Source organism: Myxine glutinosa, chromosome 2, assembly GCF_964187855.1.
Source record: "Myxine glutinosa chromosome 2, kmMyxGlut1.1, whole genome shotgun sequence".
NCBI lineage: Eukaryota > Metazoa > Chordata > Myxini > Myxiniformes > Myxinidae > Myxine > Myxine glutinosa.
In genome coordinates, this window is record NC_136262.1 from 272081605 (window position 1) to 272097444 (window position 15840).

Here is a 15840-nt window from a genome sequence, read left to right on the forward strand (position 1 = left end):
GTGCACTAAAACATCCCATGAACCACAATAATAGCGGTGGTGCACTAAAACATCCCATTAACCACAATAATAGCGGTGGTGCACTAAAACATCCCATTAACCACAATAATAGCGGTGGTACAGTAAAACATCCCATTAACCACAATAATAGCGGTGGTGCACTAAAACATCCCATTAACCACAATAATAGTGGTGGTGCACTAAAACATCCCATTAACCACATTAATAGAGGTGGCACATGAAAACATCCCATTAACCACAATAATAGCGGTGGTACACTAAAACATCCCATTAACCACATTAATAGCGGCGGTACACTAAAACATCCCATTAACCACAATAATAGCGGTGGTACACTAAAACATCCCATTAACCACAATAATAGCGGTGGTACAGTAAAACATCCCATTAACCACATTAATAGCGGTGGTGCACTAAAACATCCAATTAACCACAATAATAGCGGTGGTACAGTAAAACATCCCATTAACCACAATAATAGCGGTGGTACACTAAAACATCCCATTAACCACAATAATAGCGGTGGTACAGTAAAACATCCCATTAACCACATTAATAGCAGTGGTGCACTAAAACATCCAATTAACCACAATAATAACGGTGGTGCACTAAAACATCCCATTAACCACAATAATAGCGGTGGTGCACTAAAACATCCCATTAACCACAATAATAGCGGTGGTACAGTAAAACATCCCATTAACCACATTAATAGAGGTGGCACATGAAAACATCCCATTAACCACAATAATAGCGGTGGTACACTAAAACATCCCATTAACCACAATAATAGCGGTGGTGCACTAAAACATCCCATTAACCACAATAATAGCGGTGGTGCACTAAAACATCCCATTAACCATAATAATAGCGGTGGTGCACTAAAACATCCCATGAACCACAATAATAGCGGTGGTGCACTAAAACATCCCATTAACCACATTAATAGGGTGGCACATGAAAACATCCCATTAACCACAATAATAGCGGTGGTACACTAAAACATCCCATTAACCACAATAATAGCGGTGGTACACTAAAACATCCCATTAACCACAATAATAGCGGTGGTACAGTAAAACATCCCATTAACCACATTAATAGCGGTGGTGCACTAAAACATCCCATTAACCACAATAATAGCGGTGGTACAGTAAAACATCCCATTAACCACAATAATAGCGGTGGTACACTAAAACATCCCATTAACCACAATAATAGCGGTGGTACAGTAAAACATCCCATTAACCACATTAATAGCAGTGGTGCACTAAAACATCCAATTAACCACAATAATAGCGGTGGTGCACTAAAACATCCCATTAACCACAATAATAGCGGTGGTGCACTAAAACATCCCATTAACCACAATAATAGCGGTGGTACAGTAAAACATCCCATTAACCACAATAATAGCGGTGGTGCACTAAAACATCCCATTAACCACAATAATAGCGGTGGTACACTAAAACATCACATTAACCACAATAATAGCGGTGGTACACTAAAACATTCCATTAACCACAATAATGGGGTTCACTAAAACATGTGGAGTGCAATTAATTATTTGCGTACTTAATTTGTGAACTGAGTGACTTTCTTGAGTCTCAGTCGCTTGCTGCATTGCTTTAATTATATATCATTGCTTGATTAAAGCTTCATAAATATGTGGCCTGTGGGACCAATCATTCGTCCCCGTCAGAGATAATTATATTGGTTCCGCCCCTTTTTGCTTTATAAGCTACCTGTGCAGGCATATCGGGAGACTCCGCCCTATAGCTCTTATTTCTGTTGTTAGCAAACTTATGGAGAAGATGGTTAATGAACGCCTGATATTTTATTTAGAAAATAATAATCTGCTTAATAGATGTCAGAGTGGATTCAGGAGGGGTCGGTCCTCTTCAGATCAAATAGTCTCTCTGGCGAATGACATTAGGAAGGCTTTCATCGTCCGCGAGTCGGTGCTGGGGGTTTTCCTTGATATTCAGAAGGCCTATGATTCTGTCTGGAGGGACGGTCTTCTGTTTAAGATTCACCAGTTAGGCATCAGGGGCAGACTTTCCTGGTGGGTCCGTGATTTCCTGTCTGGCAGATCTTTTCAAGTGCGTGTTGGTGCTGCTCTGTCCTCCATGTTTCTCACTAAAAAGGGTATTCCTCAGGGTAGTTGTATTAGTCCCACCCTTTTTAACATAATGATAAATGACGTTGCCTCTCTTCCAGGGGTGCGGGGCAATTTGTCTTTGTTTGCCGATGATATAGCTATCTGGGTTCGGGGCAGGAACTGTGCGTTCATCTCCAAGCGCCTTCAGGCTGATGTTGTCAGTATTGAGCAGTGGGCTGCAAAATGGGGTTTTGCCATCTCTGGGCCAAAGTCTAAGCTCGGAATCTTTACCCTCAAGAGAAAGGTTGAGGACGTCAGACTAACAGTCAATGGCACGGCTCTAAAAGTCTCTCCGGTGGTCCCCTTTTTGGGGGTGATCTTTGATAAGGGCTTAACCTGGAATGCCCATTGTGCCAAACTTGTAGCTAAGTGCTCGAAGGGTCTCAACCTTCTCCGTTGTATCTCGGGTACTTCTTGGGGTGCCCACCAGGATAGCCTCCTTATCTTGTACAGAGCTCTAATACGTTCGCACTTTGATTACGGGTGTCAAGCCTTTTGGGACATGTCCCTGTCCATCCGGAGGAGGTTGGAAGGAGTTCAGTCCAAAGCTCTCCGCATATGTCTTGGTGCCTTTAAAAGCTCTCCAGTGAGCGCTCTCCTGGTTGAAGCGGGTGAGCTGCGTTTGTCACTTCGATGGGAAGTGTCTATTCTCAAATACTGGGCCAAATGCATTTCCTTTGGGGTAAATCATTCTGGCAGTTCTCTGTTCCTGGATTGCTGGGAGTATCATGCTCTCGGTAATCTCCGTCGGCTTCCCCCTTTTGGTCTCAAGTGTGTTAGGGCGGTTAAAGGGTTGGGGTTGGACCTCCCCCCGGTTAACTCAGCCAATAAAGTGCCCCTATGGCCGTCTTGGACCCTCGTGGTTCCAAGAATTCACTTGGATTTACAGAGTATGACAGACAGGGACAATCCCGTCGTGACAAGTAACATGGCTGTTGAATTCATTCACAAGTTTTGGAGTCAATCTCTCCATGCTTATACAGATGGCTCCAAAGATCCGGGTCTTGGCCGTACTGCAGCTGCCTTCTGCATCCCTGATGTGAAGGTGACCAAGGCTTTCAGGCTTTCAGACCACCTGTCGGTATTTTCGGCAGAACTTTATGCAATTGTTTTGGCTCTTGAATGGATTAAAAACTTTTATCCCCTCAGCGCAGTCATATTTTCCGACTCTCTCTCGGCACTGATAGCGCTTAGGTCGTTCCAGCCTGGCAGTAGGAACGAATTGGTTCTGGAGGTAATTCACCTCGTAAGTTTGGCCCATTGGAGGGGCACGGTCGTCGATCTATGTTGGGTCCCGGCCCATGTGGGCATTGCAGGCAACGAAGTGTGTGATCAGGCGGCCAAACGCGCCCTCAATCTGGATTTCGAAACCCCGGTTCCGCTCGGCCAGGCAGACCTCTCTAATTTAATTAAACAGAAAATTAATGTTATATGGCAAAGTCAGTGGGACTCCTCCCCTAAGGGGAGGTGTTGTCACAAGGTGCATCCATCGATCGTGTCCTTGGGGTCGTCTCCCCGGCTCCCTCGCAGGGAGCAGTCTATCTTATCTCGACTTAGAATTGGACATTGTTTTCTCAATTTTTATCTTCACAGGATCGGGTGCCATCCCTCGGGGTGGTGCGATCGGTGTAAGGTTCCCGAAGATCTGGACCATGTTTTTCTTTTTGTCTGCGTTATAATAATGCTAGATCTCGTCTCCAGCTTTCTGTCCGCGGAATGGGGATCACATGGTGTTGTCTGCCGGAAGCCTTTCGCTGGCTGGATCTGAAACAACCTGGGTTTTGTAGATCAGTTTTAAAGTTCGTCAAAGATACGGGTTTAGCAGTGTGAGCCTCTAATTTTTCTAGTGTAAACCTCCTGGTTTGGTTTTGTTTGGATGTTAGGGTGCGTGGCGTATATAGAGCCTCGCGGCTCTGAAAGCGCCATTAAACCTCAAAAAAGAAGAAGAAGATATCGGGAGACTACTATTGCTCGGGTCCTCTGTGCTGGTTGTCCCAGCGAGGGTGCTGTGCTTGGTTGCATCTGCTCAAGAAGTGTATTTCCGAGTTTTTGTACTCTCCAGTGAATTCCTGGCTGTCCAGTGGGTGAGTGCATGTAACCGGTTGACGAAGCGAGGGTTACATTGAGTATGCGACGCCATTTTGTTATTTTTATGTATGAATGGAATACGGACGCTGTTGTTGTTAAATGGTAACCGCATTATGTGTTCACTGTCTCTGCAGAGGTGCAGTGGAGTGTTTCCAGCATGTTCTGGGTAACCCCTGATCTCTTGTGCTAAGGGTATGTGATTTTGTTTTATGTCGTGTAAACAATGAGCGTTTTGTGTATAGTTGATTTGTATATTTATATTGGTGGGTAGTTGGGTTAAGTTAAACCCTTTTGGAGATGCTTTTAAGTATGAGAAAGGTAATTTTATGTTTTCTTTACAGATATTTGTTCAGTGCTGTCAGCTGCTGTTCTTTTGATCGGTTTTATTACTTGGCTGCTATTCGTCTTTTGGGATATTCTCAAGTTTAATAAAGTGTTGTATTGTGCTCTCCTACCAAACGTTCAAATAAATTATATTAATTTGAAATCTCTTTGTTCAGTTAATTGACCACTTACCTTTGGGGAATTGCCTTCAAATTACTTATTTATGGTCTCCCACCCCATATTTGGGAGTGGTGTAGTTTGTAAACAAACCACCAGGAGCCCTGGACTCCCCTGGGTGTCACAAATATATATATATATATATATATATATATATAGTCCAGCACAAATCGTGTTCTATAAAATCTACCAGTTCTAACTATTTTTCTTTACTGAACTTCAGAGCAGGGTCGTACATCGTTCTCTTGCACCTTCGGGCAATCTCGTGTGCGGTTTCCATGGCCGCCGGCCTGCACGGCTGAATTGCCTTTCCCCGCTTCACAAATTAAACAGGGAAATACGAACGGATAGTTTCTTCCATTTAAATATCTGTATAATCAATGGATATACTCTTTATATAACATGTATAACCACTATATTCGGCGGATAGCTTTGTATTCAGATTCCTATATATATATATAGTTTGAGAAAAGTTACAAACTGCAGGAAAACTTCAAACTTTGTTATCTCGGAGTTTACGAAGGCCAAACCAGTGTTGCATGCCTATCCACACCTGGCGCGCTATAATGAAGTTTCACAAAGCATATTTTGTTTTCCAAAAAGACTTCTCCTTTGATTTCATATTTCTTTTCATGATTTAAAACTTTAACTCGCATACTCAATGATTTAACCTAAAGAACAAAACTCTTTAATTGTTAGTAAGTCTGTATAAGTATATATTGTAGTGTGTCAAGTTGTATTGCATGGTGTTAGCATCTGTAAGCATTCAAAGCACCCTACCTCCCTCTTGAGAACAGATAGTTACCAAGCAACCAAGGTCATAAGTACCTTTCTCCAGCCAAGCCAATTGCACACTCTCTCAAGCCAAACAAACTAAAGTTAATGCTTTATTAATTCGACACAACCTACGTGTAAGTAATGAGACAAAATGGTAAGGTATTGAAACAACAAGACACAAACTTTAATTCCATAAGGTATAAAGTATTGAAAGGTTAAACTCTCTGTGACCCAACCTCCCCCAAGCTAACTGAGAGCTGACAACGCAGAAGGTCCTCGTCAAAGAGCCTCTTAAAAGCCATAAACTTGTTTGTACTGAAGGATGCGACATGGCAAATGTCTTGTACCAACATATAAATCAGGCACTTGGACATTCAGGGCTGAGTTAAAGAGATAACGAACTGTGTAATGTGTTTTTTACAAATGCCAAGATGTTCAAGAAATGACCTGCCTTACCGTGAAGAATCCAAGAGGTGGCGCCAGAGACCACGAAAAGCTGTTGCCTTCATTTTTGATTTGCCAAATATTTGTTGAATTTTGTTGAACTTCTTATTTCCCTTTCTCATCCCACAATCTATGCTCCTCCCCCTTCCTCTCTCCTCCCATCAGCCCCAGCCCCACTCCTTGTTCTCCACAAGTATAAGAAGGCTGCCCTGGACCAAAGATACAGGATTTTCACTTGTGAACTTTGATGTTGGATTCTTGTGTGGAGTTTGCCTCGGACCTTGTTATTATCTGTTTGCAGTGTATTCGTTTGGATTTGGCAGTTTGCTAAACGGGTTTCTTTGTTTCTTGACGTATATCTTTCTTGTAACCGAAGTGAGGTCCTCCACTAGAATAAAAAATCTGTCAATCATCTTCTGACAAGTTTGGAAATTGGATTCTTGATAAATAGAGTAGTTCAAATCTAAATTTCCACATCACATCCCATTAACCACAATAATAGTGGTGGTACACTAAAACATCCCATTAAAGATGGAAACCTTTACCAACAAGAAGAAAAAGACACAAAATGGCATAGGCCCCGTGATTTTAGTAATTTCGCTGTATGGAGTTAAAGTCGACCATCTTTGGTCAGATTACAAAACAAAATATTATGTACATGTATATTCTCATGTATTGTCTTTGTGCAAAGTTTGAACAAAATCAGTCCATGCATATATATATATATATATATATATATATATATATATATATATATATATATATATATACATATATATATATATATATACATATGTCAAGTTGTAGATTTGTTATTGCCTAAAGTTCAGTTATAGACGTTGGTTGCTAATGTGTTATGATTTAAATGTTGTTTAAAAATGCTATTTTCATAAAGTTAATAAAGGGTTTTTGCTTCGTTTTAGTTTTGGATGAGGAAAGGCTCGCTTCGGTCGTGCTGGACAAATTGTATACGTGTGCTTTTTCAAGGCTAGATAAGGCCGGTCGTAAAATCACGCTCACGCGCGTGATTTTGTGTAACGCTAGTAGAATGTTTATATTGCAGACATAAACATATATATTTTGTATTAATCACAGCGACGCATGACTCTGTATAAACATGCTTTGAATTACTCATGTAAACAAACCCATATATTTTATGGGTTTGTTTGGCCAAGCATGCACTCTTCTCTCTGTGAGTTACATTTCTGTTTTCTCGGAGCCCAGAGAAACATTTGGTCCGAATGATAAGGAAGGGCTGACTCCCCCGAACAGCGGATAACGGTGGGAGGGACTCTCGCCAGTCGCTTTGTTCTCTCGGAGATTTTCTGATAATCGTATTCATATATAAGTGAATGAGAATCAATGTGTTTCCAGGAAGGCTTGACGTGGCATGAAGCTGGATCTTGCTGTAGATGTCTTGTCTCCTCCGGATCTGTATAAGTTGGTTTTAATAAAAAGCTGCGTCATTTTTCAGGCTATTTGTGGACTTCTTTTCCAAACGAAGAGCTGCTTCTTCACAGATGGTACCAGGAGTGGGGTCAGCACCGGACGACGGGAAACGGAGCCCGAGGGACAGGAGGAAGGCTGCCTGAGGCCGGCGCCGGCACGCGGATTTGATTAAAGGTGGGAGTTGTTTTATATCAGAGGGCTATTATTCCAAATTCGTACCTTCCTCCCTCGAGCGGGTTCAGTCTCCTTGTCTTCCGCGCTGCCTGCACTCGAACAGAAATTGTAACTAAAGGCTCATTTTAGGCCTCAGAATGACGTGGCTTTGTTAAAGCCAGGATAAACAAGTAAGGATACCAGTAAGGACTTAACAGTAAGCTTAAAGTTACAGTTAGCACCAGGAGGGGAAAATGAGGTCGGACAGCCATATAGGCTGGAGCCAGGTGGCCAAGATTTTTCCAGGAAGGAACAGCCCAGAGACAAGATGGGGTATGCCATTGCATGCCAGGGAACGAAGGGCTGTGGCTAACTTAAGAGGGCCATAGGAACATGGCCAGTAAAAGGATTTGCGCAGGATATCGGTGAAGATAACGTTCGGTACAAGGGAAGGGGGAAAAGTGAGGTCGGACAGCCGTAAAGGTTGAGCCAGGCCGAGAACTTTCCAGGAAGGATCAGCCCAGAGCAATAAGATGGGAAGCAAGCTAATGAAAGAAAGGGAACCCCTTAAGGGAACCCCGGCATCTTTCATGTTTAAGAGGCATCATTTTGCCGCGGTAAGACCATTAAAGGACTGGGCTGTGTTAACTAAAGATTTAAATAATCCCTGGCCAGAGGACAAGTAAGTAAGCAGTTAAACAAGTAAATCAGCGAGTGATGCCGCTGGACCAGATACCAGACCAAGACCCCCCAACCCCCCAAGACCTGAGCTCAGTCCCGGGGCTCTAGGCAACACCCCCCACCCCCCCAAGACCTGAGCTCAGTCCCGGGGCTCTAGGCAACACCCCAACACCCCCCGCCCTGCCTTCCCTTTTTCACCTCAACCCACCCCCGTCCAACCCGTCCCAAAAAAAATCCTTTTCCTTGAATGAGAGACGTAACATGAATGAGCAAAGATTGTTTGGGAGTGGCTGGAGAAAGGCATGATTTGAGTCGATCTGAGTTTCGCGCAAAGTCTGGGAGACTTATATGAGTATATGAATGAGGAATGAATGTATATTGGGATGTTAATTGACGTGTGTATCTGGCCAATGTATCTGTCTGTATGACATATGCAAAGCAGAGGGTTTCGGTGTGAAGCTTTGTAAGTGGTCTGCTCGACATGGGGGAAATTCAGGCCGGGAATGTCCATTTTAGCGTCTATCCGAGAGAACAGGCGAGGTCCTGAACTGAGTCCGGATTTTCATCTGTTTGGGAGTTGTTTGGGAAGCGAATTGATATAAATCGGGTCAGGAAAGCACTCGGAGTGCCCTTGTCGACCTACTGTTGATATGAAGCGGTTTCTTGGAGATGGTTGCAGGATGGGCTGTTTTTTTTCTTTCGAGCGGCAGCCGGACGGAGGTTTGGAGTTTGTGGAACTGGAGGTTCAGAGTTTGGGTCAAAGTGTGTGTTTGACTGGAATCGAAGAGTTCATTCAATGGCAGATATTGTGGATTGTATGTGTGGGATGTATCGCTGAGGCAGCTCACCTTTGGAATTGGTGTCGTGTGGTGCATTTGGGGTCGGGGAGGTGAAGCGTCGGAGATCCTGTTTTTTTGCGATGTTTACGAGCTAGGGATGAGTTCTGACAGCTCAATGTTCTGACAGCTCACTACATGTCAGGTCGTAGATTTGTTATGACAGCTCTATGTTATGACAGCCGACTGCATGTCCCAACGTGAGGTAAACCCCGCCGTGAACGCGAATAGAGCGGCGTGCAGGGAGTGTTGGGATTCGTGTGGAGGCACGAGGGTGCGCGCCAAGACGGGGGGCGGCGTGGCGTCGTCGCGTTGAGATGGTTGTGCCAGGTCGATCGGCGATCTCTGAATTTAAATCGGATTTTTGTCATGTGTGTTGTGAAATTTACGTCTATCCGAGAATCCTGGCGATGTTCGTTTAATTAAAGTGTGGTACAAACCTGTGTTTCCGCCGTGCGGCTCCGTGGAAGTTTGGGTAGAGGGATATTGTGCGTTCGGGCAGGAGCCGAGCGAGCCGCGAGTCACGGGTGTGCTGTATGAGACTTGCTCAGAGTGCCGGCGATAACTCGCCCACTCTCAGAGGAAGTGTGTGCCCCGAGAAGATTGTGGGTCGCAGATTGGGCACTCTGGGTGGACACGGGGGTTGCAGTTGTGTGGGCGCGAGGAGGTGTTGATGAAGCGTTGTGCGAACGAGGAGGGATGTGCGAAAGGTGTGCACCAGGTAGAGAGGTGCTGCATTGTAGAGCACGCCTGGAAGTTCCTGGGCGGATTGTGACGGTTGTTGGATTCGTAGAAGTTAGCATTTTGCAATGTGGAGCCACAATAATGGTCATCTGTCTGTCTGGATGTGGAGTTCTTGCAGGGAATGTCGCCGGACTTGTAATTGTATTAGTTGCGGAATAATAAAGCGCTGGTTACCCCAATTCGAAGTTTGACCTTTTAAAGTTTAGTTGACCTTTGTTCGAGATTTGTAAGGGAAAGAGGTCGGAGATAATTCACTAACCTTGGAAGAACGACAGGCGGAGTCAGTCTACAGGGTGTTGCTTTAACGACAGGATATATAGGACTTAAATCTGGAGAATATCGGGACATTATATTGTGGGTAAAACCAAAATCATGTACGTAATTAATGAACAGAGAATATCGAGTCCTGTTTGTCGTTGTAATTGTCGTTGATGTCCCGATTCAGGGGTCTCAAGAAATAAACAGACTTCCGGTGCCGACCGGAAGCGTCAGGTACAGTACGCTTGAGTTTAATTTAACCGGGCCGAGCACAGTGACGTGCGTGATCGAGCAATGGGGATAGTCAGGGTCAGTGAAATGGAGGTTGAAATGCAGTGAACATGTCCGATTTTGGCTTCGCGAGGCTCCGGATAGAAATTGGCATTTCGATACTGTGGATTATATTGTGCCTGCCCGGAAAGGTGATGTCCTGTGCTGGGGCTGGCGACATGCCTCTGTTATTTGTCTGTCTGTCGGTCTGATTGTAAGTCTTTGGTACTGGGAGGGCTAATTGAGTGCTTAGGCGTCATTGTTCCATGGAGGCAGGAGCTGTGAGTCACAAAATGTAAACGGGAACTTTGTGTAACTTTGCACCGGATCCACAAACAGAGAGATGGACAGGACAACAATGGAGTTTATATGGACGGGTTTGGGGCAGGTTCAATCTGACGATTACAGAGGGCTTTGTTCTGTTCACGAAACATGTAAAATTCATGGAGTTGAAGTGGTTTGCAAGAAGGCAGCAGAGTCAGTACTGGGATGCAACCTCGTCCAGGGGTTTTGGTCCAGCCTGCAAGGAGTCCAGGGGCTTGTTTCAGGGCTGGGTCGCCAAAAACGGGATGCTGTGCCCATCTGGATGTAAAATTATCCATCAAGGACGGGGAATGATGTGCAGTGTGATTGATTGGAGGTAATAAGGATTTGTGTTGATTTCCTGATTTGAGTTCATCTGGAAACAAAGACAGATGGGATTAATGTGTATATCAGGAACATTTTGGAAAAGAAATATGGATATATGACATTACTAAAATATAACCAAGCAATTGAGAGTTCTTGGGTTAATGGGATATAAATAAATGCATCTACAAGTTGATGGTTTATAAAAATTTAGTTCTGGATGATACTTAAACGATGAACAATGTTGGCAATATACAAAGAATGTGACTTGTTTTTTGGGGGGAAAACATGTGGTTTAAAATTGGTTGGCTAAGTTTTAAAGATGGAGATGTTTCGCAGAACTCTTATGATTATTTATATGAGTGGTGGACTATTCCATGGCGAAGCATTTTTCAGTTTATTGAAAGTTGGATTTTGTAAAATAATGGTTTAATATAACCACAGTAGAAAATAATATACAGATTTGGAACATTTTGTAAACTTTCGAATAATGAGAAGATTCATAAAATTCATAAAAGGTGGATACTGGGAAACCATCGATGTTGGGGGCAAAGTTATGAGTGGTTTTGGGCAAACGAAGATTAATTTAGATTTATCATAGTTAAGTTCGAGGAAGTTGATTTGAAGCCAGAATTTTATTTGGATGCCAGAAAGGAGAAAGGAGATGCTGAAAGCCAGAAAGGAGATGCTGTTGTCTACTCTGAATGACAGGTGGTGGCATCCAGGGCGCTGAGGAGTTTGTTCACGTTGTAAAGTTTGTTTATTTAGTTTGTTTATTGTAGAGAAGAGTGCTTTTGGGATTCCGGAGCCAGAGTAGATAATTTGAGAGTAGTAGGTGGTCCTTGTGGGCTTGCCAGTGAACTGATTTGGGTTTAATAGGCACAAGCTGGTCTAAACAGGGTGAGGAGGATGGTGTGATTGATGATGTCAAAGGAGGCGTTGAGGTGAGGAGGATGAAAATGTTGAGGTTGCCAGCATCAGAGGAGAGAAAAGGTCGCTGGTGATTTTGAGGAGAGCAGTTTCAGTACTGTGGCTGGAGCAGAATCCGGATTGGGATGTTTCATACAGGTTATTGGCAGAGTGGTGATGTTTGAGTTGAGTGGCCACAGCACGTTCCAAAACTTTTGACAGAAAGGGTAGATTGGAGATGAGTCTGAAGTTATTTAGGGTGTCAGGGTTTAGTCCAGGGTTTTTCCAAAATGGGGGTGAAGTTTCACGAGTTTTTGGGGAAATCGGTATGTGAAGCTGGATTAAGTTGGAACTGCTTGATGAGCCATGGAGATGGATTGGGTTTTGTTGTTGGTTGTCTGGGAGTTTGGTTGTTGCATTGCCAAAGGTTTCTGTGTGGTGGACACACTCGTTGGCTGTTGTCTTGTGTGACGTGGATGGAGATGTATGTGGCTGCGTGTGGCTTCCTGGAGTCGGGAAGACGGCTACAGTGGTTGATATTGGTTGTGGATCGTCCGGGGTGCTTCGATTTGCATAGGGGGTGAAGATTGGGATATTACATTATTTTAAGTAAGTATTGGCATGAGTAATTACATAAGTAATTATGAGTTATTATGAGTATTAGTTATGAGTAAGTGATTATTACCTTCGCAAAAGCGGAAGGTTATGTTTTGATCGCTGTGTATTTGTGTGTGTGTGTGTATGTGTATGTTATTCGCATAACTCAAAAAGTATTCAACCAATTCGCATGAAATTTGGTGGGATGATAGGTTATTATCCGGGAACCATTTGATTAGATTTTGGAATCGATCGGGTCAAAGGTCAAGGTCAAGGTCATGAAAAGGTCATGGATGTGATTACAATATCAAACTTTTGGCGGGATAGAATGGTTTAATTTGAAACAAATCTTCCCGCATGACAACGTAGGTGTGGCTTTGGTACACAGATCTTGTAGTCTTTTATTTTGGCAACAAAAGTAGCTGCGGCGAAGGTATGCGCTCTACCGAGTGCCCGTTCTAGTTTTAGTAAAGTTACATGTTTCGCTGTGTTGTGGATCTGGGGACAAGCTAGTTTGATGGGTACCCTGGGGTCTTCGGCGTGTCTATGTGTTTGGCTGTCTGTTACACCGGACTCTTGAATGGGTTTTCATGAGACGAATTTCAGACATAACAGTGAGAATCTATTTTGAGCGAATCACAGTGGGTGAGGAAAACATTGTGTGTGACCAGACACCAGAACTGACCAGAATTGAAATTGGAAGTAGACCAGGTTATTTCTATTATTTGTTTATTCGTGAAAATAAATAAATAATAGGGGGAGGTTAATGGAGGTTAATGGAGGTTAATGGTGGTTTGTTTGTGTTAATGGAGGTCAATGGTGGTTTGTTTGTGTTAATGGAGGTTAATGGTGGTTTGTTTGTGTTAATTCTAGTTGAAACTCTAGCTGAAGTAATTTTCGTTTATTTTTATTATTTTATTGATTTTTATGATTTTGATTGATTTGAGATTTGAGATGATTGATTTTTATTATTTTATAATTTTATTTTATTGATGTTGGAAACAGGTAATGGGATGCTGAGAGAAGGATTGAATTTAATTTGAATTGGACTGGATTAAATGGGATTAAATTTAAAAATTGAATATTGGATAAAATTGGATCCACTTGAAAAAAGTGGATTAGGAAATTGGAGAAAAGGTGTTCTATGAAACTATGAATTGAATGAATTGAATCTATGAATTGGAGACCTGTAGACCAGGCGTTCCCAGGAGACTTGTGGACCAGGTGTTCCACCAGAGGAAAAAGACCAGGTGCTCGTAAAACACTTCACCCGCAAGAACGCCTTGGAACCAAGGTGGAAGGGACCAGTCCAGGTGTTGCTGACTACACCAACGGCAGTCTTTTGCGAGGGCAAGACTTCGTGGATCCACGCCACGCACTGTAAGTTGGCCATACAAGCACCAGACACTACACCACAGCAACCACAGTAAGGATGGGCCTAATCATAGGTACAATACTATTGATAGCGACAGCAGCTAGGGGAAACTCCGATTCCAATAGATGCGAAAACGAAACCCGACACCTCACCGTAACATGGGGACAAAGAGTATCACTACCATGTTTCGAACAGAAAGCCCTGCACACAAATTGGGTGAACATAAATTGGCTAGCACTGTCGGCAGGGCCTGGACGCGTTGGCATGGTACTACAAAAGCAACGAGAGTTCCGGGAAGACGGGCAAGCTAGCATTAAGACCTTGGCCCAACCAGGATACCAATGGGGAACCCCTGATTTTAAGCTACAAACACGCACACGCCTAGGGAAAGACATGACCATGCAGGTCCGGTGCAGCGTCTGGACCCCTGGCGCGGCCGGTGGCGAAAAGAACTACATACGATGCAACGAATACATACTCACGCCGCAACCCCAGGATAAGGCCCCAAAGAGGGGGGAAAACACATATTGGAAAGTGGCCAGGGAGGTGGCAACAATTCAAAATAGGACACACTGCTGGTCGTGCATGCACTTTCCCCAAGCAGGCACCACAGGAATACACATGATAGTGCTACCTCTGTCCCTCAATGACCTCTGCTCACAACCTATCGATTCCCCATGTTTAGTCACCACGCTGGAAAGAGAAGGGGTTGACAACGGCAAGAGTTGCAATCGACAATTTAATTATCGCCCGTCAATGATTGCCCATGTGGCCGAGAGGCCTGCCCCGTCTGGGTCAAACCACAGAAAGGGACGGTCTGCCTCCAGGGTTCCGGCCACTTGCGTATGGGAGAATCAGAATGCGCCTACACTCTCCCCGGGAAGCTGGGACAAGGGAGCTCGGGGATTACATTACGAATAGTACTGCAAGATAAACACAACCACAACATAACGGCTATAACATTCTCTAGGGGGGTTAGTAGGATTAATGGGGTGGTAAAGGGACTCCAGTGCTTATCCACCCACCTGGTCCCACCCCATGGGACAATGTTTATATGCGGCGACAAGGCTTACCCCTATTTACCAAATAATTGGGGGGGCACATGTTATCTGGGTTCAGTCCTTCCTGACGTTGAGATACTGGATGAGCTAGACCCAAAGTCCTTGGACAGGCGTTATAAGAGGTCAGTCATGAACGAAGATGGAACCACTAAACTACACGGGAGTCTATGGGAAAAGGTGTTTGGTTTCTTCTTCCCAGGAGCGGGCACAGTCATGGATAGTTTCCGGATAGACAAATTGGCTTTGACCCTAGAAAAGGTGGCAAACGACACCGCTACGGCTCATGACATACTATTGGACACGGTAATTCACATGCGTACAATGGTGATGCAGAATCGGGTGGCTTTGGACATGCTCCTGGCAGAGAAAGGAGGGGTATGCGGAATTATAGAGGGAAAATGTTGCACTTACATACCCGATCCATCTGAAGGAGTGTCAGCCGCAATAGTGAAACTAAGGGAAACTAGCCACGCCCTGACGATCGATCGGATCGCACGCGAAAATTCTTATACATTTAGCTGGCTCACTGACTGGTTCCAGGGATGGACGGGCACCATAGTGAAGTGGTTATTGACCGCACTGGCTGTGATAATCGGGGTAGTAATTTGGGGGGCACTAATGAAATCTCTAGTCCTCCTCTGTATGAGAAAGTATTTTACAGGATGGAAAGTGAAGAAGCCGCCGACAACGACTATGGCTCTGACCACAGAGGCCGTCGACCTGAACGGGTCCTTCAACAAGGCAGTTGCGACCGGCGCTCCAGAAAATTGCATTGAATTTTGTAATGACTGTGATACTTGTGCGGATCCCATGTGGGAACTGGCTGCTGCCTGTAACGGTGTATGTGATGACTGTGATACTTGTGCTATAAACCCCTTGCGTGTACTG

At 44.1% G+C, this 15840-nt stretch overlaps 1 protein-coding gene across 1 annotated transcript in view; it reads right to left on the reverse strand.

Annotated features, from left to right (window-relative positions):
• Window positions 1-15840, reverse strand: part of CC2D2A (coiled-coil and C2 domain containing 2A) — a 486222-nt gene that overhangs the window by 91209 nt on the left and 379173 nt on the right. The gene's annotated exons all lie outside the window — the stretch shown is intronic.